This window comes from Schistocerca piceifrons, chromosome 11 (assembly GCF_021461385.2).
Source record: "Schistocerca piceifrons isolate TAMUIC-IGC-003096 chromosome 11, iqSchPice1.1, whole genome shotgun sequence".
Lineage (NCBI taxonomy): Eukaryota > Metazoa > Arthropoda > Insecta > Orthoptera > Acrididae > Schistocerca > Schistocerca piceifrons.
In genome coordinates, this window is record NC_060148.1 from 88024889 (window position 1) to 88046794 (window position 21906).

Consider the following 21906-nt stretch of genomic DNA (forward strand, 5'->3'; position numbering starts at 1 on the left):
TTCAAAAGAAAAAAAATGGTTCAAATGGCTCTGAGCACTGTGGGACTTAACTTCTGAGGTCATCAGTCCCCTAGAACTTAGAACTACTTAAACCTAACTAACCTAAGGACATCACACACATCCATGCCCGAGGCAGGATTCGAACCCGCGACCGTAGCAGCAGCGCGGTTCCAGACTGAAGCGCTTAGAACCGCTCGGCCACCCCGGCCAGCTCCACATATTCCTTTCCTCTCCGATTCTGCGTAGAACCTCCTCATTCCTTACCTTATCAGTCCACCTAATTTTCAACATTCATCTTTTGCCGCACATCTCAAATGCTTCGATTATCTTCTGTTGCGGTTTTCCTACAGTCCATGTTTCACTACCATACAATGTGCTCCAAATCATATTCTCAAAAATTTCTGCCTATGTTTCATACCAGTGGATTTCTCTTGGCCAAGAATGTCCTTTCCATTGCTTGTCTGCTCTTGATGTCCTCCTTGCGCCGTCCGTCATTGGTTACTTTGCTGCCCAGATAGCAGAATTCCTCAGCTTCATCTACCTCATGACCATCAATCCTGATGTTAAAATTCTCGCTGTTCTCATTTCTGGTACTTCTCATTACTTTCGTCTTTCTTCGATTTACTCCTTAGACTGTTCACTCCATTCAGCAGACTGTGTAGTTCTTCTTCACTTTGACTCAGGATAGCAATATCGTGTTGTAAAGTCATCGGAAGGTGTAAATCAATTGCAGAATGGTGGAAATAGTGGCAATTGACTCCAGAACCCGAAAAGTGTGAAGGCATCCACGTAAGCACTAAATAGATCGTGCTAAATTTTTGTTACACGATAAAAAAAAAAATCACACAAATCTAAAGGGTGTACATTGAAGGAACTACTTAGGGATTACAATTACGAGGAACTTAAATTACGACGATCGGATAGAAAAAGTTGTGGGGAATGTTGAATTGCCGCGCGAGGTAGCCTCGCGGTCTAGGGCGTCTTTTCACGGTCTGCACGGCTCCCCTCCCCCCGTCGGAGGTTCGACTCCTCCCTCGGACATGAGTGTGTGTGTTGCTCTTAGTGTAATTTAGTTTAAGATAGACTGAGTAGAGTGTAAGCTTACGGACCGATGACCTAAGCTGTTTGATCCCACAAGACCTTACCAAAAATTTCCAATTGCAATGCTGAATCCTGCCTACTCGTCAAAAATGTGGGGTCTACGAAGCCTACTTTCTCGGAGCGCTACAGAAACAATTCAAACAAACTGTATTAATGAGTTTTATTGCGAAATGAACAATGACAATACCTAACTTTGACAATAACACAGAAGTGTTGTGACCGAGCGGTTCTAGACGCTTCAGTCAGCAACAACGCGGCTGCTACGGTTGCAGGATCGAATCCTGCCTCGGGCATGGATGTGTGTGATGTCCTTAGGTTAGTTAGATTTAAGTAGTTCTAACAAGGGGAGGCCGCCAATTGTGAAATTCAGATTCGATTCATACTGCGCATAATACAAGCTCATGGCCAGAGGTGTAATGTGGCAAAGCACCAAGATGCACTTCTCAGCCGTTGTCGAGAAAATCGACAGTTAAAAGAAACGGTTGCGGTGAAATACTCTCGACGATTAATAATTTTCTAGAGCGTCGTGGCGCAGCGGTAAGCGCTCGGGTTCGTAATTCGAAGGTCGCTGGATCGAATCTCGCGCCGTGCGATATTTTTTTTATTATTAGTTTTTTGTAATTCAAATATATATATATATATATATATATATATATATTAATGAATTGTTTATGCATGTTGGTGAAGGCGGATCGCTCTCCAATTGTACCGCCTCCATTTTTCCGTTTGTTTAACAAGGTGTACCAAAGCTCTCCCGTCCGCACTGATTTTCGACGATGTTATAAGTTGCGCTAGGGGCCGCATCTACCTTCTTTCGAAGTTAGCAGGCAACTACGCTGTTATGGGGCGGCTCGTTTCGGCCCATTCAACGTCTGTCCTTCAAGTGTAACGAGCGAGTAACGGAGTTTATATTTCATACCTGCCACAGCAAATTTGTGTTCGTGGGGTCTCTATTCTAATTCGAACGTTTGACTTACGCTATACGTATTCGTTTCTACGTCTTCCGTTAACTATACGTGGTTAACATTATGAAGACAATTAATAACATTTGTGAAATACAACTTTGTTTGCGGAAAACATAATGATGTTCAAAGTCGCCAGTTTTTCCACGACAAACGACTTTCAACAACTTATTATATGCATAATTGTTGTAACTGATTGCCAGGAATTATATATATATATGAATTACAAAAAAAATACTAAAAAAAAAAAGTTGCATGGCGCGAGATTCGATCCGGCGACCTTTGCATTACGAACCCGAGCGCTTACCGCTGCACCACCACGCTGTAGAAAATTACTATTCGTAGAGAGTATTTCACCGCAACGGTTTCTTTTAACTGTCGATTTTCTCGACAACGGCTGAGAAGTGCATCTTGGTGCTTTGCCACATTACACCTCTGGCCATGAGCTTTCATTATGCGCAGTATGAATCGAATCTGAATTTCACAATTGGCAGCCTCTCCTTGTAAGTTCTAGGGGACTCATGACCTCAGCTGTTAAGTCCCAATAGTGCTCAGAGCCATTTGAAAAGAAGTGTTGCAAGCAAAGGGCGACATGTAAATAAGAAATGTCCTCAGTATATAGAATTCCTAAGTCGCTGGTCTTGAAGTGCCTAAACCTGACGCTTCTGTAGAACTCGTAGAACTGGGCCGCGACCAGTCTGGCGCGGCGCTTATGTCCTCTTCGCATCGAGGTCGTTGCTGTCGCGTTGTCGTACTGGAGAGGGACCTTTCAGCGTGCAATTGGCTGACGTTTTCTTCGCAGCCCTCTCTGCTGCCTCGTTCTCGAGCAATAGGTCTGCTAACGAGAATCTACATCTACATACACTACTGGTCATTAAAACTGCTACTCGAAGAAGAAATGCCGATGATAAACGGGTATTCATTGGACAAATATATTATACTAGAACTGACATCTGGTTACATTTTCACGCAATTTGGGTGCATAGATCCTGAGAAATCAGTACCCAGAACAACCACCTCTGGCAGTAATAACGGCCTTGATACGCCTGGGCATTGAGTCAGAGCTTGGATGGCGTGTACAGGTACAGCTGCCCATGCAGCTTCAACACGATACCACAGTCCATCAAGAGTAGTGTTGTGACGAGCCAGCTGCTCGGCCACCATTGACCAGACGTTTTCAATTGGTGAAAGATCTGGAGAATATGCTGGCCACGGCAGCAGTCGAACCTTTTGTGTATCCAGAAAGGCCCGTACAGGACCTGCAACATGCGGTCGTGCATTATCCTGCTGAAATGTAGGGTTTCCACGGGTCGTAACACGTCTGAAATATAACGTCCACTGTTCAAAGTGCCTTCAATGCGAACAAGAGGTGACCGAGACGTGTAACCAATGGCACCCCATACCATCACTCCGGATGATACGCCAGTATGGCGATGACGAATACACGCTTCCAATGTGCGTTCACCGCGATGTCGCCAAACACAGATGCGACCATCGTGATGCTGTAAACAGAACCTGGATTCATCCGAAAAAATGACGTTTTGCCATTCGTGCAGCCGGGTTCGTCGTCGAGTACACCATCGCAGGTGCTCCTGTCTGTGATGCAGCGTCAAGGGTTACCGCAGCCACGGTTTCCGAGCTGATAGTCCGTGCTGCTGGAAACGTCGGTGAACTGTTCCTGCAGATGGTTGTTGTCTTGCAAACGTCCCCATCTGTTGACTCAGGGATCGAGACGTGGCTGCACGATCCGTTACAGCCGTGCGGATGAGATGCCTGTCATCTCGACTGCTAGTGACACGAGGCCGTTGAGATCCAGCACGGCATTCCGTATTACCCTCCTGAAGCCGGCGATTCCATATTCTGCTAACAGTCATTGGATCTCGGCCAACGCGTGCTGCAATGTCGCGATACGATAAACCGCATTCGCGATAGGCTACAATCCGACCTTTATCAAAGTCGGAAACGTGATGGTACGCATTTCTCTTACACGAGGCATCACAACAACGTTTCACCAGGCAACGCCCCCCCAACCCCACCCCCCTCTGTCCGACTCGCCTATCGCACGAGGGAAAAACAACTGTCTGAACGCCTCAGTACGAGCTCTAATTTCCCTTATCTTTGAATGGTGATCATTGCGCAATTTAAAAGTTTGTGGTATTAATATATGATATACATCCTCGGCCAAAGTTGGATTTCAGAATCTGCAGGTGTGTCCCACTTCAAACTTTCTATGGGATTTGTAACGCTCTCGCGATGGCTGAATGTACCAGTCACGAATCTTGCCGCTCTTCTTTGGCCCTTCTCAATCTCTTGAATCAGACTCAGCTGGTACGCGTCCCATAAAGACGAACAATACTCCAAGACAGGACGAACTAACGTATTGTAAGCTATTTCCTTTGTTGAAGCACTGCATCGCTTCAGGATTCTACAAATAAACCGCAATCTAAGAGTTCGCCTTTCCCGTTACTTGTGTAATCTGATCATTCCATTTGAGATCATTTCGAATAGTCACACCCAGACACTTGACTGATGTTACCGCTTCCAAAGACTGTGGCATTTATTTTGTACTCGTACATTAATGGGGATTTTCGCCTTGTTATACGCAGTAGGTTACACTTACTAATATTGAGAGATAACTGCCAGTCATTACACCAGGCATTTATTTTCTGCAAATCCTCATTGATTTACTCACCTCTTTCGTGTGGTACTACTTTCCTGCAGACTACAGCATCATCGGCAAACAGTGTAAGGCCGCTGTCAATACCATCAACCAGATCGTTTATGTAAATTGTAAAAAGCGGAGGACGTATTACGCTGCCCTGGGGCTCAGCTGATGTTTCGCTTGTTTGTGTTGAAGTCACGCCGTTCGGGACGACATACTGCTCCCTGTCTGTTAGAAACCTTTCTGTCCTATATGTCATCGGATAGACCGTAACCGCGCACTTTTTATAGCAAGCGACAGTGCAAAACTGAGTCGAATGCCTTTCGAAAGTCGAGAAATATGGCATCAACCTGGGAGCCGGTATCTAGAGCCTGTTGTATATCATGCACAAAGAGGGACAGCTGTGTCTCGGATGACTGCTGTTTTCTAAAACCGTGCTGGTTTCTGCAGATGTGCTTCTCAGAATCTAGAAAGGTTATTATGTCTGAACACAATATATGTTCCATGATTCTACAACAAATCAACGACAGTGAAATTGGCCGGTAATTACGTGCATCCGATTTTCTACCCTTTTTATAGATTGCTGTGACCTGGGCATTCTTCCAGTCCCGTGGAACTTTCCACTGTTCCAATCATCTCTGATATATGACGGATGAGAATGCTGCTATATTTGTAGCATAGTCAACATGTAATCTTACGGGGATACCGTCTGGGCGTCTAAGGATCTTAACTCTTAGTGGTTACACTACGCTTTTCTGCCCTCTTCTGGAGTACTTCTGTGAGGTCTGGATCAGCGTCGGATAGGATCGACGGAGGATGTCGAAAAATTCAAAAAAGGGCAACTCATTTTGTACCATCGCGAAATAAGGGAGTGTGTGTGCCACGTATATGACACACAAATTGGAGTGACAGTCATTACAACTAAGGCGTTTATCGCTGCGCTAAGAAATTCTCTTGAAATTTCAATCACCAACTTTCTCCTCCGATTGCGAAAATATTCTTTTGGCACCCATCTATACAGGGAGAAATCACCAACATAATGAAATAAGAGAAATCAGAGTTCCCAGAAAAATTTAAGTGCTCGCTTTTCCCGCACTTTGTTAGTGTGTGTGTGTGTGTGTGTGTGTGTGTGTGTGTGTGTGTGTGTGTGTGTCTGTGTGTTCATCTGGATCTTATGGGTGCTCAACGGCGAGGTTTTCAGAGCGCTGCTCGAGAGTGGAACGGTAGAGAAGTAGCTTGAAGATCGTTCGATGAACCCTTTGCCACGCACTTAATTGTGAACTGCAGAGTAATCACGTAGATGTAGTTGTAGATGTACAAGATGTTCAGAAACTTAAACGTGGCTCCAGCTGCAGCAACTGTGTGACAGCAAAATTGGAGAGGCTGAAAAATCAGCCAACCAACTGCAAATAAAGGTTTTTTCGAACCCTTGACTTAGGTTTCGACAGTTTTAAAATTATATCTGAAGATGGTAACTGCTCTCGAAAGACCATATACCGTTTATGATTGTGCAGATTCTCTAGAATAAACGATAATTAATTGAAACCCTCAGCTGCCGACAGGTGTTGTTGATATACCTCGATGAGGACAGCTGAAAATGTGTGCCCCGACCGGGACGGACTCGAACCCGCGATCTCCTACTTACATGGCAGACGCTCTATCCATCCTTTTTTTATTATTTTTTGGTCGTTGCGGACTTCACATGAAATACGTTAAAGTTCGTTTGTTGATCCTTCCAATCAATTTTTTATTACAGAGCCCAACCAGCTCTCTGATCAAACACGCTGAGCTGAGCTGAGAACAGATAACAAACAATCAATGGTATCTGTTCTCTCCAGAAGAGTTACTATCTTCATATATAGTTAAATGGCTACCCGGCCATTGACCCTCGTCTGTGCGTATGCGCACAGGTTGCCCAAACTTTTACGGGAATCGTGACCTTACTGTGCGAGAGTAATGAGTGAATGGGCAAATATCTATTAGGAACATTAAGTATGTAGATTGTGGACAATTGGGAATGTGGGTCTCACGGGAAGCGTGCAAGGGATAAGTCCCTGCAGTCGCGCTATTCATCTGTGTCCTCGGTGGCTCAGATGGATAGAGCGTCTGCCATGTAAGCAAGAGATCCCGTTTTCGATTCCCGATCGGGGCAGACATTTTCAGCTGTCGCCATTGAGGTGTATCAACAACACCTGTCGGCATTTGAGGGTTTCAATTAATTATGATTTAGTTTTAAAATTGTCTTTTACAGAAGGAGTGATGGACCCTAAAAATTGCATTAATGGTTACATAGGTACACTGTTGTCCAAAATTAAACCAACAAACCGCTCTTTCCCCATACTGTGTCTAAGTACCGACATAATCATACAAACTGTCAATAGATGTCCGTACGATCGTGTTCCGCACGGAACATGGCATTCCGGTCAACGGACAGCCACGCCAACGATGACGTCTGGACACCCATCACACTGAGTAATACGAGGGCTATCCACAAAGTACATTACGTTTTGGAATTAAAAATAAATAAAGTATTGGAAATTTTTTTTATTATATACAGATGAAAGCCACACTTCAATACTACTTTTCTACATAGTTGCCATTTAAATTAAGGCACTTATCGCAGCGATGGACGAGCTCGGAAATTCCTTCATCGTAAAATTCGGCCGCCTGCGCCTTCAACGACGTGGTTACCTCTTCTTGAAGCTGTGCGTCGTCATCAAAACGCTGCATAGCCAACCACTCCTTCATTGCTGGGAATAAGTGGAAGTCGCTCGGTGCCAGGTCGGGACTGTACGGCGGATGAGGAAACGACTCCCACTTAAAAGATTCGAGGACTTCACGAGTGGCATTTGCCGTGTGGGACCGGGCGTTGTCGCTTACGAGAAATATGGCGACTCATTACTCGATCGCATCGTTACTGGTGACGAAACATGAGTTAAGCATGTGAACTGCAAGACAAAATTGAAGTCAATGCAGTGGGGGCACACAAATTCCCCCCAAAAACCCAAGAAATGCATGCAGACAATGTCGGCAAGGAAGGTGATGGCGACTGTCTTTTGGGACAGAAAAGGTGTGATTTTTGTGGATTTCCTGGAAAGAGGCACTGCAGTAAACTCTCAAAGGTATTGTCAAACTCTGCACAGCCTCAGAAGAGCAATACAAAACAAGCGCAGGGGAAAGTTGGGCTCAAAGATCTTGCCGATTCACGACAACGCCCGGGCCCACACGGCAAATGCCACCCGTGAAGTTCTCGAATCTTTTAAGTGGGAGTTGTTTGGTCATCCGCCGTACAGTCCCGACCTGGCACCGAGCGACTTCCAGTTATTCCCAGCAATGAAGAAGTGGTTGGCTATGCAGCGTTTTGATGACGACGCACAGCTTCAAGAAGAGGTAACCACGTGGTTGAAGGCGCAGGCGGCCGAATTTTACGTCGAAGGAATTTTCAAGCTCGTCCATCGCTACGATAAGTGCCTTAATTTAAATGGCAACTATGTAGAAAAGTAGTATTTAAGTGTGGCTTTCACCTGTATATAATAAGAAAATTTTCCAATACTTTATTTATTTTTAATTCCAAAACGTAATGTACTTTGTGGATAGCCCTCGTATTTGTCGGGTACTTCCACATCCACAGTCGCTATGTACTCAGTCGCAAACGGTGCAGTATGGCACAGAGAAGACACTCTGCAGTGGAGGGCCATAGGAAGAATGGTGGCAGGACAGTCGTAAACTCATTTGGCTCGATTGTCAGTATAATTAAGCATAATGATGGACGATTTCTTGCAATGTGGACTACTCCAAGAAACGATTTGGCGGCAAATTTCTTTGTGCTCCAGATATTTCACCTGTAAGATCTGAAAAATCTCACGCCGTACCCGACATGTATTCGTGGCATACCAACGTGTCGCGAGACGCCGGTTTACGAACGCTGGTGTGAATAAATACATTAAAATAATGTTTAGTTACTCTTTTAGCCATCTTACTACAACGAACCTATCAAATTCAAATGGTTCAAATGGCTCTGTGCACTATGGGACTTAACTGCTAAGGTCATCAGTCCCCTAGAACTTAGAACTACTTGAACCTAACTAACCTAAGGACATCACACTCATCCATGCCCTAGGCAGGATTCGAACCTGCCACCGTAGCCGTCGCGCGGTTCCAGACTGTAGCGTCTAGAACCGCTCGGCCACCACGGCCGGCTGAACGAACCTATCGTCCTGTTCACTATGAATACCTTCTTTCATAAGAAAAATAATAAATGCATCAAGCAAACACTGTTTAGCTACCAGAGAGACATTAACCAGCATGATTACCTTTCGAGCATCTGTGTTCGTTACAAATATACGAAGAGCGTACTTTTTCAAACAGTACGCTATTTTTTTTTTATCTGGTAATTAACTTCCTCTGCTCAAGACATGTAGAAGAACGCACCACAGTTTAACACTCAAGTGAACATGACGTTATCAAAAACGTGACGCAAAATTCTGTACCACTGCACAGTGGGAGAACGCGGGGTAACGTAACTCGCCATCTTCCTGGAGTTGACACCAAACAAATAAAAATGCAAGGTAATGCGCGCAGCTCATTGAGTCAGTTGTCTTCCGCTGACGCTTTGTGTAAGTTTAATGTGCACCAAGTGGAAAAATGTATTCATCCTTTGGACTTGCGGCTTTTGCACTTGTTTTTGCCGCTAAAAACCATACGTATTATAAAAATTTTGGGAATCGAGAATCTTAATGATTTTCGCCTTTTATCGGTATCGATACTGGCAAGATATCGATCCCAGGTATTTCAAGACCGTATCAAAATCACTATAGTAGTTCTTGACGAGCCCCGACATACAAAAAGAAGCGATCAATAGACTTCAGTTTATATAATTAGAGAGAGAAGATCGCATAAAACATTTTTAGTTACTTACTTACAGTTGACAACAACTTACATTTTATAACTGCATGCAGTACTATCTTTCTTTTATGCTTCTGACATCTGCTGGATGAAGTGCAAGTTGTAATAGCAGAAACATATTTCTCATTTGATCCACTTTACGTGTACTCTGAGACCTTGATAGTTGCCAGATTACATGATTCTAGACCAACGAGAAGGTTTTGATTAATGATAAATGGCCGTGTCTTTTAACTGCATTAACTTAGAAGCTTAAATTTTTTACACCCGCAAGCGACTGTCGAGCATAGTATGCGACAGAAATTTCAATTTGACACGTGTATCCATTCGAGGGAAAAAAAGAGGTCTTTACAGACCGGGCCAAATATCTCACGAAATAAACATCAAACGAAAAAACTACACACAAGGAAACTCGTCTAACTTTAAACGGGAAACCAGATGGCGCTATGGTTGGCCCGCTAGATGGCGCTGCCATAGGTCAAACGGATATCAACTGGGATTTTTTTTTTAAAATAGGGACCCCCATTTTTATTACATATTCGTGTAGAACGTAAAGAAATATGAATGTTTTAGTTGGACCACTTTTTCGCTTTGTGATAGATGGCGCTGTAATAGTCACAAACATATCGCTCACCATTTTAGACGAACAGTTGGTAACAGTTAGGTTTTTTAAATTAAAATACAGATCGTAAGTACGTTTTGAACATTTTATTTCGGTTGTTCCAATGTGATACATGTACCGTTGTGAGCTTCTCATTTCTGAGAACGCATGCCGTTACAGCGTGATTGCCCGTAAACACCACATTAATGCAATTAATGCTCAAAATGATGTCCGTTAACCTCAATGGATTTGGCAATACGTGTAACAACATTCCTCTCAACAGCGAGTAGTTCGCCTTCCGTAATGTTCGCACATGCATTGACAATGCGCTGATGAATGTTGTCAGGCATTGTCGGTGGATCACGATAGCAAATATCCAACTTTCCCCACAGAAAGAAATCCGGCGACGTCAGATCCGGTGAACGTGCGGGCCACGGTATGGTGGTTCGACGACGAATCCACCTGTCATGAAATATGCTATTCAATACCGCTTCAACCGCACGCGAGCTATGTGCCGGACATCCATCATGTTGGAAGTACATCGCCATGCTGTCATGCAGTGAAACATCTTGTAGTAACATCGGTAGAACATTACGTAGGGAATCAGCATACATTGCACCATTTAGATTGCCATCGATAAAATGGGGGCCAATTATCCTTCCTCCCATAATGCCGCACCATAAATTAACCCCCCAAGGTCGCTGATGTTCCACTTGTCACAGCCATCGTGGATTTTCCGTTGCCCAATAGTGCATATGATGCCGGTTTACGTTACCGCTGTTGGTGAATGACGCTTCGTCGCTAAATAGAACGCGTGCAAAAAATCTGTAATCGTAAGGTAATTTCTCTTGTGCCCAGTGGCAGAACTGTACACGACGTTCAAAGTCGTCGCCATACAATTCCTGGTGCATAGAAATACGTTACGTGTGCAATCGGTGTTGATGTAGCATTCTCAACACCGGCGTTTTTGAGATTCCCGATTCTCGCGCAATTTGTCTGCTACTGATGTGCGGATTAGCCGCGACAGCAGCTAAAACACCTACTTGGGCATCATCATTTGTTGCAGGTCGTGGCTGACGTTTCACATGTGGCTGAACACTTCCTGTTTCCTTAAATAACGTAACTATCCGGCGAACGGTCCGGACACTTGGATGATGTCGTCCAGGATACCGAGCAGCATACATAGCACATGCCCGTTGGGCATTTTGATCACAATAGCCATCCATCAACACGATATCGACCTTTTCCGCAGTTGGTAAACGGTCCATTTCAACACGGGTAATGTATCACGAAGCAAATACCGTCCGCACTGGCGGAATGTTACGTGATACCACGTACTTATAAGTTTGTGAATATTACAGCACCAGCAATCATAAAGCGAAAAAGGTGGTCTAACTAAAACATTCATATTTCTTTACGTACTACACGAATATGTAATAGAAAATGGGGGTTCCTATTTTTAAAAAATGCAATTGATATCCGTTTGACCTATAGCAGCGCCATCTAGCGGGCCAACCATAGCGCCATCTGGTTTCCCCTTTAAAGTTAGACGAGTTTCCTTGTGTGTAGTTTTTTCGTTTGATGTTTATTTCGTGAGATATTTGGCCCGGTCACTATCAATGGACCACCCTGTATAGCTTGTAGGATAACAACTGACAAAAGGTTTTCTTCGTATGATATCATTACAAATAAACAATTTGCCTTTACTTTTATTGTGAAATATTGCTTCTTGCCAAATTTCATAATTCTAGGTCACAATATGTATCGTATAGGTTTCAATGAGTGAGTTTACGAGTACCAAACATGTCACATAAATGGCCGTATCTTAAGTCTTTTCCACTGCCAAGGAACCATGGACATTAGCATTTGACATGAAGTTGACACGCCTATCTGTTGCTAAGAAAAATTGGGCGTAATAGACAGACGGATAAAAAAATTACAAAAAATATTTTTTTCTTGTAGTATAACTACAAACTAGGAAACATCGCGTCTTACCGAATTTCATGATTCTAGGTCAACGGGAATTACCTTATAGGTTCTGGTGAATCAGTTCCTGAGTATCAAAATATGTGACATAAATTGACGTATTTTTTGATTGCATCGACCTAGATGCTTAAACTTATCACACCTCCAACGGACCATAGCCCTTAGTGTGTGACATAAATTTGAACTTGCAGCGTTCCTGGGGAAAAAGTGTTCATAACAGTCGGACGGACAGACAAATAGACGAACAACAAAATGGTTCAAATGGCTCTAAGCACTACGGGACTTAACATCTGAGGTCATCAGTCCCCTTGTACTTAGAACTACTTAAACCTAACTAACCTAAAGACATCACACACATCCATGCCGGGGGCAGGATTCGAACCTGCGACCGTAGCAGCAGCGCGGTTCCGGACTGAAGCGCCTAGAACAGCTCGGCCACAACGGCCAGCGACGAACAACAAAGTGATCTGATAAGGGTTCCGATTTTGCGGATTGTGGTACAGAACTGTACAAATGGTCGTATGTATGTGGACTTTGGAATGCGTGTAAGTTGACATCTCTTAAATCACTGGACCGATTACAGCCCAACTTGGTGCACACATCACAATGTTAGGCAACAACCGCTGTTGTGGGTGTAAAAAAAGACCTACCTATCACAGTTCAGTAATTATTATCCCATAAAGAGTGAGATGTGTGAAAAAGTGCCATATTATCCATGACGTTTAAATTTATTACGTCTGTGCTACTAAGGCCGGTATTACATTATCATATTTCTTTGTAAAAGTTGATATGTCAGATGTCTCTGTCAATGAAAATTGATGGTGCAGCAGGAAACTTTGCCAGATCTGCGAAATGTAACCGCATGGAGCGCTGGCTTAGCTACAGCTATTTGGCGTCTCTGTAGTGTGTTTGTAAACATGGCTTCAAAGTGTGTTCTTTCGACTTTTTTTTAATAAACTTGCTTCGACTAGGGTGGGGTGGGGGGTGAGCAAGGGGCACAGTGCGTATTATTAATTGTGTTTTAATGGGCAGGTGGAATATGCTGCAGGCGACTTCGTGTCCACAATCACAGCTACATCTGGAAACATCCAGGCAGCTTTTCAGCTAGACCGAATACAGTGAAGTGGTCACACTCTAAAATAAAAAATTCTTTCTTAGCTTTCCATTCTACTTTGTCTGTTTTTGTGCTCCGGATACCACAAGTTAAAAAGCGCTTCATCTCGTTTCGTACTTTTATTAATTTTGTAGTTGTTGGAACACTAATTCCATTAAATAAATTATTCATTAATAAGATAGTTCTTATTGTCCATGTAATGTACTAAACATTTATTTACCTTCACTTGTTCCCTCTTCAGTGCTTTATAAATCGCTTTACACGTTTCTGGAATCATTTTGGTTAATGTGCAATGTGATGAGTGCTGTGTTGTAAAGTGGAGTAGCTCTGTCTTGTATCAGGAAATCGCAGTGACACAGCTGATCCCAACCGCTAGTACGGGCTAAGGGATATTATATGGCCCCCCGTGGGAGCGAAATTTTGTCTACAATGCTTCGGGAATGCACTCTGTACTAGCTGCGCACATTACAGTCAGCCGAGCGGTTCTGGCCGCTACAGTCTGGAACCGCGCGACCGCAGGTTCGAATCCTGCCTCGGGCATGGGTGTGTGTGATGTCCTTAGGTTCGTTAGCTTCAAGTAGTTCTACGTTCTAGGGGACTGATGACCTCAGAAGTTAAGTCCCATAGTGCTCAGGGCCATTTGAACCATTACAGTTAGCCGGTCTTCTGCATATACAGCATTTCTCAAGAGAGTATTTTGTTTTGTAGTATGAGAAGCCACTTTACTGAGCAAATACGAAATACACTCTCATCCATTCGCAAGCAATTTATATGTTAACACTTGACTTCCGCCACTTGTAGCTCACGTAACAAATTTATGCTGAAAGCTTTTACTATCTCGACGTAATACCTATTGCTTAATCCAAGTATGTTTACTTTTTTCCGCCGCATTTCTTCCAAATACACACACAATGCAATTGCGTTACTAGCAACTACAACGCATAATAACAAGTTGTTATTGTCAACCATCTTGAAATTTGACGAAAAACATGACGACAGTTTAATACCCCTTTTTAGAGCCACGTCAAAGATTTTTTTCAAAGAAATTTGACGAATATTTGATAAAATTTCTTTGTCAAAGAAATATGATAGTGTAATACGGCCTAACTCTCCTCGCAATAAATGTCGCCGACAGTATCCACATATCCCACTATATGCACCTACAACATTATATAACAGTTCCAAACATAGTTCGGGAGATATGATGTCATAAACACTGAGATTCGCGGAACACTGCGGTACTGTGCATGACGTTCAAATTGATTACTTTTCTGCTACTAACTCTATTTGCAACATATTTCGCATACACTGCCCACATATGGCGCTGCATATGCCTACGCAAATATATCATTGTACGACGCATAGTCCAAGAGATATAACGTCGCAAACACTGAGATGCATGAATAGTGCGGCATGATGCATAAAGTTTCAATGTATTTATTCCTTACTGCCAAGAAGCTCAGTCGAGTCAATTTCTCTGCGCAGTAACAATGGAGATACTATCCAAGACAGTGCTGCCAAAGCAGATTTACTAAACACAGCCTTCCGAAATGCCTTCACAAAAGAAGACGAAGTAAATATTCCAGAATTCGAATCGAGAACAGCTGCCAACATGAGTAACGGAGAAGTAAATATCCTCGGAGTAGTGAAGCAACTCAAATCACTAAATAAAAGCAAGTCTTCTGGTCCAGACTGTGTACCAATTACGTTCCTTTCGGAGTATGCTGATGCATTAGCTCCATACTTAACAATCATAAGCAACCGTTCGCTCGACGAAAGATCCGTACCCTAGGACTGGAAAGTTCGACAGGTCACACCAATATTCAAGAAAGGTAGTAGGAGTAATCCACTAAATTACAGACCCATATCGTTAACGTCGATATGCAGCAGGATTTAAGAACATATTTTGTGTTCGAACATTATGAATTACCTCGAAGGAATCGGTCTATTCACACACAGTCAACATGGGTTTAGAAAACATCGTTCTTGTTAAACACAACTAGCTCTTTATTCACATGAAGTGCTGAGTGCTATTGACAAGGGATTTCAGATCGATTCCGTATTCCTGGATTTCCGGAAGGCTTTTGACATTATACAACACTAGCGACTCTCAGTAAAATTGCGTGCTTATGGAATATCGTCTCAGTTATGTGACTGGATTTGTGATTTCCTGTCAGAGAGGTCACAGTTCGTAGTGATTGACGGAAAGTCATCGAGTAAAACATAAGTGATTTCTGGCGTTCCCCAAGGTAGTGTTACAGGCCCTTTGCTGTTCCTTATCTATATACACGATTTGGGAGACAACATGAGCAGCCGTATTCGGTTGTTTGCAGATGACGCTGTCGGTTTTCGACTAATAAAGCCATCAGAAGATCAAAATAAACTGCAAAACGATTTAGAAAAAATATCTGAATGGTGCGAAAAGTGGCAATTTACCCTAAATAACGAAAAGCGTGAGGTCATCCACATGACTGCTAAAAGGAACTCAAACTTCGGTTACACGACAAATCAGTCTAATCTAAAAACCGCAAATTCAACCAAATACCTAGGTATTACAATTGCGAACAACTTAAATTGGAAAGAACACATAGAAAATGTTGTGGGGAAGGCTAACCAAAGGCTGCGTTTTATTGGCCGGACACTTAGAAAATGTAACAGTCCCACTAAGGAGAGTGCCTACACTACACTTGTCCGTCCTCTTTTAGAATACTGCTGCGCGGTGTGGGATCCTTGCCAGGTAGGACTGACGGAGTACATCGAAAAAGCTCAAAGAAAGGCAGCACGTTTTGTATTATCGGGAAATATGGGAGAGAGTGTCACAGAAATGATACGGGATTTGGGCTGGAAATCATTAAATGAAAGGTGTTTTTCGTTGCGACGAAATCTTCTCACGAAATTCCAACCACCAACTTGCGACGAAATCTTCTCACGAAATTCCAATCACCAACTTCGTCCTCCGAATGCGAAAATATTTTGTTGACACCGACCAACATAGGGCGGAACGATCACCAAGATAAAATAAGGGAAATCAGAGCTCGATATAGGTGTTCATTCTTTCCGCGCGCTATACGAGTTTGGAATAATAGAGAATTGTGAAGGTTGTTCGATGAACGCTCGGCCAGGCACTTAAATGTGATTTGCAGAGTATCGATGTAGATCTAGATGCGTAAATCCCCGACACGCGGCAGCGCTTTTGATAGCTTTCGACTGTGTATCGCTAAAGACTTTACGCGAAAATACTAGCCGTCTATAGAGCTAAGAATAGGCGATGGCGTACAGAAGGGTTCAAAACCGCGTTGGAGAAATGTGAAGCAACAGCGTCGAGCGTACAAAAACTTTCTGGGATTATCTCGCACCGAGTCTACTGCTGGAATACATGTAAGGTAAAAAATAAATCAAAGTAAGACGTTAGTCTTGGTCACAGGACAAAAATGTTTCTCTATTGTATACACGCTTCATTGAACATGTGATTTTGACGTATTAGCATACGAATATAAAGGTGATCTTTCGTGGATATCTGTTTTACAGGAACAGTATTGCCAAAGGGGTACGAATGACCTTAACAGCAGCACGGATAGAAAACGTGGAAATAGTCGTATTACATCTCACAACAATCCAAAACAGAGGCACTGCAGTACGACTTACTATTGTATGCGAATTTTGGCTAAGGTACATGTCCAAATGACAACATCAATATGAGCTGTAGTACTATTAGAAGCAAATAATTGTGTTAACTGAAGCCTCATTACCATTTTCTCCTCTTCGCATCTATCAAATAGTTTTTCATAATTTCAAAGGTATGTTCACGATACATGGAAACGAAATTTTTTCGATATTACATTACAGACACAAGTCTTTCTCGTTTTCGTTTCTAATAAAAATTGGCAAAATGAATACCCGGGTAATGCCAGGTTTGCCACCTGGTTAATGAATATGAGGTCCGCCTATTATGCAAAAAAAATAATTTTTTCGTGTTCAGCACCTCTGTCATCTTATTAGGTTTTTCTCATTCAAATCTATGAAATGTGAACGATTTCAAATAATAACTAATCTACGAAATTTAGGCCTAAGGGCAGTTTTTGTTTCTTTTCGTCATTACCTTAATTTTACATTACACAATTACACAGGACCATTTGCACATTATCAGGCACTGGTGGCTTGTCATTTGCAACCAAACGGTAATAATGTGAATTTGGTTGAGAAATTAACACATCACTTTATGATTAAATGTAATTTTGTTGTTTCAAGATATTTCGCGCATATATTTGCTATTACTTATGTGTTTCTTTGGCATAGAGCCACGCACAAATAAAACACACATTTTGCAGAATTTTGTCTGTAACTAACAATTTTCATTTCGCCAAAACCTGGTATAAATGTAATGATTCTATGTCCCACCCCAGTCGGCGTTCACTTCTCATGAGTTTGGCGCCGAATTTGAAATATGTTTACCTTCTATTTCTCTCTCTCTCTCTCTCTCTCTCTCTCTCTCTCTCTCTCTCTCTCTCTGTGTGTGTGTGTGTGTGTGTGTGTGTGTGTGTGTGTGTCCTTTGAAGAGTTCCTTTAATCTGGCAAAGGGTGTGCCTTTGCATAGTGTAGTGTATTCACTTATAACCACTTTTTCTTATGATACTGCCTTCTGGATGTGGAAGTTTTCTCTAGTGTTAGTTTATGGTATACGCTGTGGCTGAATCTAGTATTTTTCAGTCTGTTTCTATTGTAAAATGTTTAGTGCTCTGAGGTCTTCTGAATATCTAGTTTCGAAGTTACTGCATTTAGTCCTATGTATACTGACTGCGACATGTTGCATGTAAGTTCACATACGACTGACCTGAATGTAGCAGTATTACTCATCAATATGGAATATACGTCTGCATTTTCCTTGTTTTCCATTTGTTTAGTGTTTGCAATGTACTCCGCGTAACCTGTGTGCTAAGGGAGACAAAGTAGACTTTGTGTTACGTTTTTAATGACGTAATGTTTACGTGAATGGTACACTGTGATGCGTTTTTGAGCAGGTCTTACAGAGAGGAAATGGACTGCCGAATAAACAAACTTGGGCTGCTACTGTTGATTATCTTTGTAACGAACGAAATTATAAGGAAGGCAGACATGCTGGTCCTCATTGTAGCTAAACAACATTTTCTTGATACATTTTTATTTTCATAAATCGGACAATTTCATAAAATAAGAGGCTACTTTGATGTGTGACACCCCCTCCCCCGCTGAAATCTTGACAGATCTGTAGAGTAGCCTAAGTTTTAGGTTTGGTTGAATGGTGATAATGTGGCCAGCCAGCGGAGCTAACAAATGTGAATGCCAAAGAAAGGCTCCGGTAACATACTGAACTATAGCGTATCCTAATGTTTACTTTAGCGGCATATTTAAAAAATTAAAACTACTGGGTATATTAGGTAACGGACAAGTCTCCGACGCGTATTTTCATACCTGTTACGCAAACACATCGTATATGAACTACGAAAAATGCAGGGGAGGCCACGTACGTAATTTTTAGTAAATAACATATAATCTTATGATAAACAGGAATGTCTGGAACTATTTTGCCAGTCATTTGGAAATTTTCGCTGTGCGTGAGAGTAGCGATAAATGTACACTAAGATAAGATACAAGTTCGCCGAATGAAACAGGACATCAGGCAAGTCTCTACAAATACGTCACTCGCTTGAAACAACTTCCCGTCGAAAGCATGCTACTCAGCGATAAGCAGTCGACTATAAGCCAAACAAAAGACGTACACGAAATTCACTTACCTAAAACGGCGGCACCGTTGTTGACTGATGAGTTTCAGCTGTTGCGTACTTCGCCAAAACTCTTACGTCACCCATCCATCGGGAAAAACGCTTAACTGATAACACTCCCACTTAATCGCCGAACTCCGGAGATAGCACACAGAAAGGAACAGATCCAATAAACGTTGTAAAGGGGCCCTGAGTTAGGTTTCACTGTCCACAGAAGTATGAGCAACTGATCACTCCTGTATTATAATACGGTCTCTTGTCTGCAACGAACAGTCCGACACATTTACTGCTTCAATGAGACACTCTCTCCGATGCTATTCTCAGAATTTACGTAACTTTTCAGTCTATGACACGTGCAATTGCGAAGGTCAACAATACCGAGAACCAGTTTTATCTCTGTCTGTCAGTTCTTGGCTAATGAAACGGCGGCACGTCCCAGTTGAAACGAAAGGTTTCTTCTCACTGTCGATCAACAGCAAATTAAATGCAACGGTTATTCACATTCGTCGCCGGTAGCGAAGCAAACACTTGAATCACTTCAAATTGTGACGAAATGCGACAGCATGTAGTCCGTATTCCGGTTCCTTTTCTATGTTTTCTCGTCTTCATTGGATTGCGCTAGTTTACACTCGTTATGCCATATTTGTCCTTGAAGTAATCTCTGAGGCAGACGTTTCAACCGGATATTTGGGAACTTCTTCAGGCGCCTTGTTCATTGTCTTCTTGCCGCGAATAACTCGCAGACAGGGGTTATTTGTAGCGCGTCTATAAATATTCTACGTAGAGCCCCGCACAGCAATGATGTGTTTGTTCATCTTCGGCAGTCGCTGCAAGAGCACAGTCACATCCGTCGTGAAGAAACGCACACGCTCACTCAAACATATGTTACGCGCTCCGTGCGCAATATAATATGCACAAGTCTGTCTGCAGAGTCAACACAACACTCGAGTGCCTACCCGTGTTTGGAAAGTCTCACAGAAAATATTATTTCCCGCCTCTGTGTATTTCTATGTCGCGTTAGCAAGTCTCTTCGTAGAGCGAAAAGGCACAGCTGGGCGTAAGGGAAAAAAAAAAAAAATTGGGTGGGGGCACAAGAACGCCGGAACAAATGCGGCACGAAGCGCACTCCACAAAGAAAACACGAAGTCGAGAAAGGGGAGAACGCGGAAACAACGAAGAAGAGAGCCGGTGAGCGGTTAGAACACGCCGAGAGGAAGAACCGGGTCACTTCCGTACCGCGGACGGTGGAGAAAACGGAACGCGAAGAAAGAGAGAGCGAGCAGGTCGCGAAATCCGCCAGCGAATATTTTCGTATCGTTCGGTGGCTGTTGCGCGCGTGGCTGGAGCGGAGCGGCGCCGAAGTGTCGCGAAGTTGCCCGAGCGGAGCTCGCGACTCAACTGAGCGTCTTATCTCCGGCGGCATTCTACTGTCCCGGCAGTCGTAATCTGGCCGCGGCGCTGATAACACCAGGTGCGGCGCGCACGTGAGCGGATGGTGGATAGGGGGGAGGGGGGATTTGCGAGAGCACTAGGAGAGAGGAGGGGAGGGGAGGGAGACAGGGAGAGGGAGTGGCGGTGGGATTACGGCCAGCTGGCAGATGCGCCGGCAAGCCACTTTCAGCGTAGGCATAATCGCTAGCTGCTGGCAAAGGCGCTCGCCGAGAGATACAATTCTCATTTTGTCGCCCGTAATAAGATTCTGCGTCGAAATCTGGCGACTGGCCGCTTCAGCTACACGACAGCTTCATCTACGATGGAGACCTAGAAAATTTCTGAATGCCATGATTCTCAAAACAAATGAAATTCGTATATATTTTCAGGGTCTTCTGGGGCCCTCACACGCTCAATATTTATTTTGCAAAAAAAAAAAATTGCGTCAATATTTTGCGCGAGCGGATGAGTCACGAACAGCGCAATATCTACGCCCAGGACTCGTCAATTTGAGCCGGCCGCTGTGGCCCAGCGGTTCTAGACGCTTCAGTTTGGAACCGCGCTGCTGCTATGGTCGCAGGCTCGAATCCTGCCTCGGGCACGGATGTCTGTGCTGTCCTCAAGTTAGTTAGGTTTAAGTAGATCTAAATCTAGGGAACTGATGACCTCAGATGTTGTCCCATAGTGCTTAGAGCCATTTGAACTATTACTCAATTAGAACTCCGTATCTATATCCATACTCTGCAAGCCACTGTGGAGGGCATGGCAGAGGGTACGTACGTCTATGCCAGTTTATTAGAGCCTTTTCCCGTTCAAGTATGGAGAGCGTGAAAAATGATTGAATGCCTCTCTGCCTGCTGTAGTTAATCTGAATAACATTGTAGAAGATAGGTTAACACCCAGCAAAAAAAAAAAGAAAAAAATATCATCAACATCGTTTGGTTGCAGATGACAAGCTACCTGTAATAATTAACAGACAAGTGATCCAGAAAATTCATGCACACTAAAGGTATTTACAAAAAGAAACGCTCTGTTGTTTGAACTAAAAATGCACATAATTTTATAAACATTTAACAATAATGTTCACATTGCTGAATAAATAAAAACGAAAACCACTGATGATGGCACAATGGTCCCGAAATGTGCTTGGGTACTGAGAAAAACGGTGTTTTGCATAACTGGTGGACCTCACATCCAACAATTTTAACTGCAAACACGGCCAATACAAGGAGCTGCAAATCAAAATGATGGATAAATGTACTCTCATCTTCACATTCCGTATCGGTGAGGGGGGGGGGGGGGGGGGTGTTGTCATACCACGGTTGTCCAGAAAGTAAGTTCGTGTCGGTCGCGAATGGAACCCATAGTGATAAGCAGAAATGCTTTCT

At 43.2% G+C, this 21906-nt stretch overlaps 1 protein-coding gene across 1 annotated transcript in view; it reads right to left on the bottom strand.

Moving 5' to 3' along the window:
* LOC124719732 overlaps positions 1-19991 on the bottom strand; it is a 467864-nt gene extending 447873 nt beyond the window's left edge. Inside the window, exon 1 of the mRNA XM_047244934.1 lies at positions 19100-19991. The gene's annotated coding sequence lies outside the window, so the exon portion shown is untranslated. The remainder of the gene's footprint in view (positions 1-19099) is intronic.
* Between the last annotated feature and the right edge of the window lie 1915 nt (positions 19992-21906).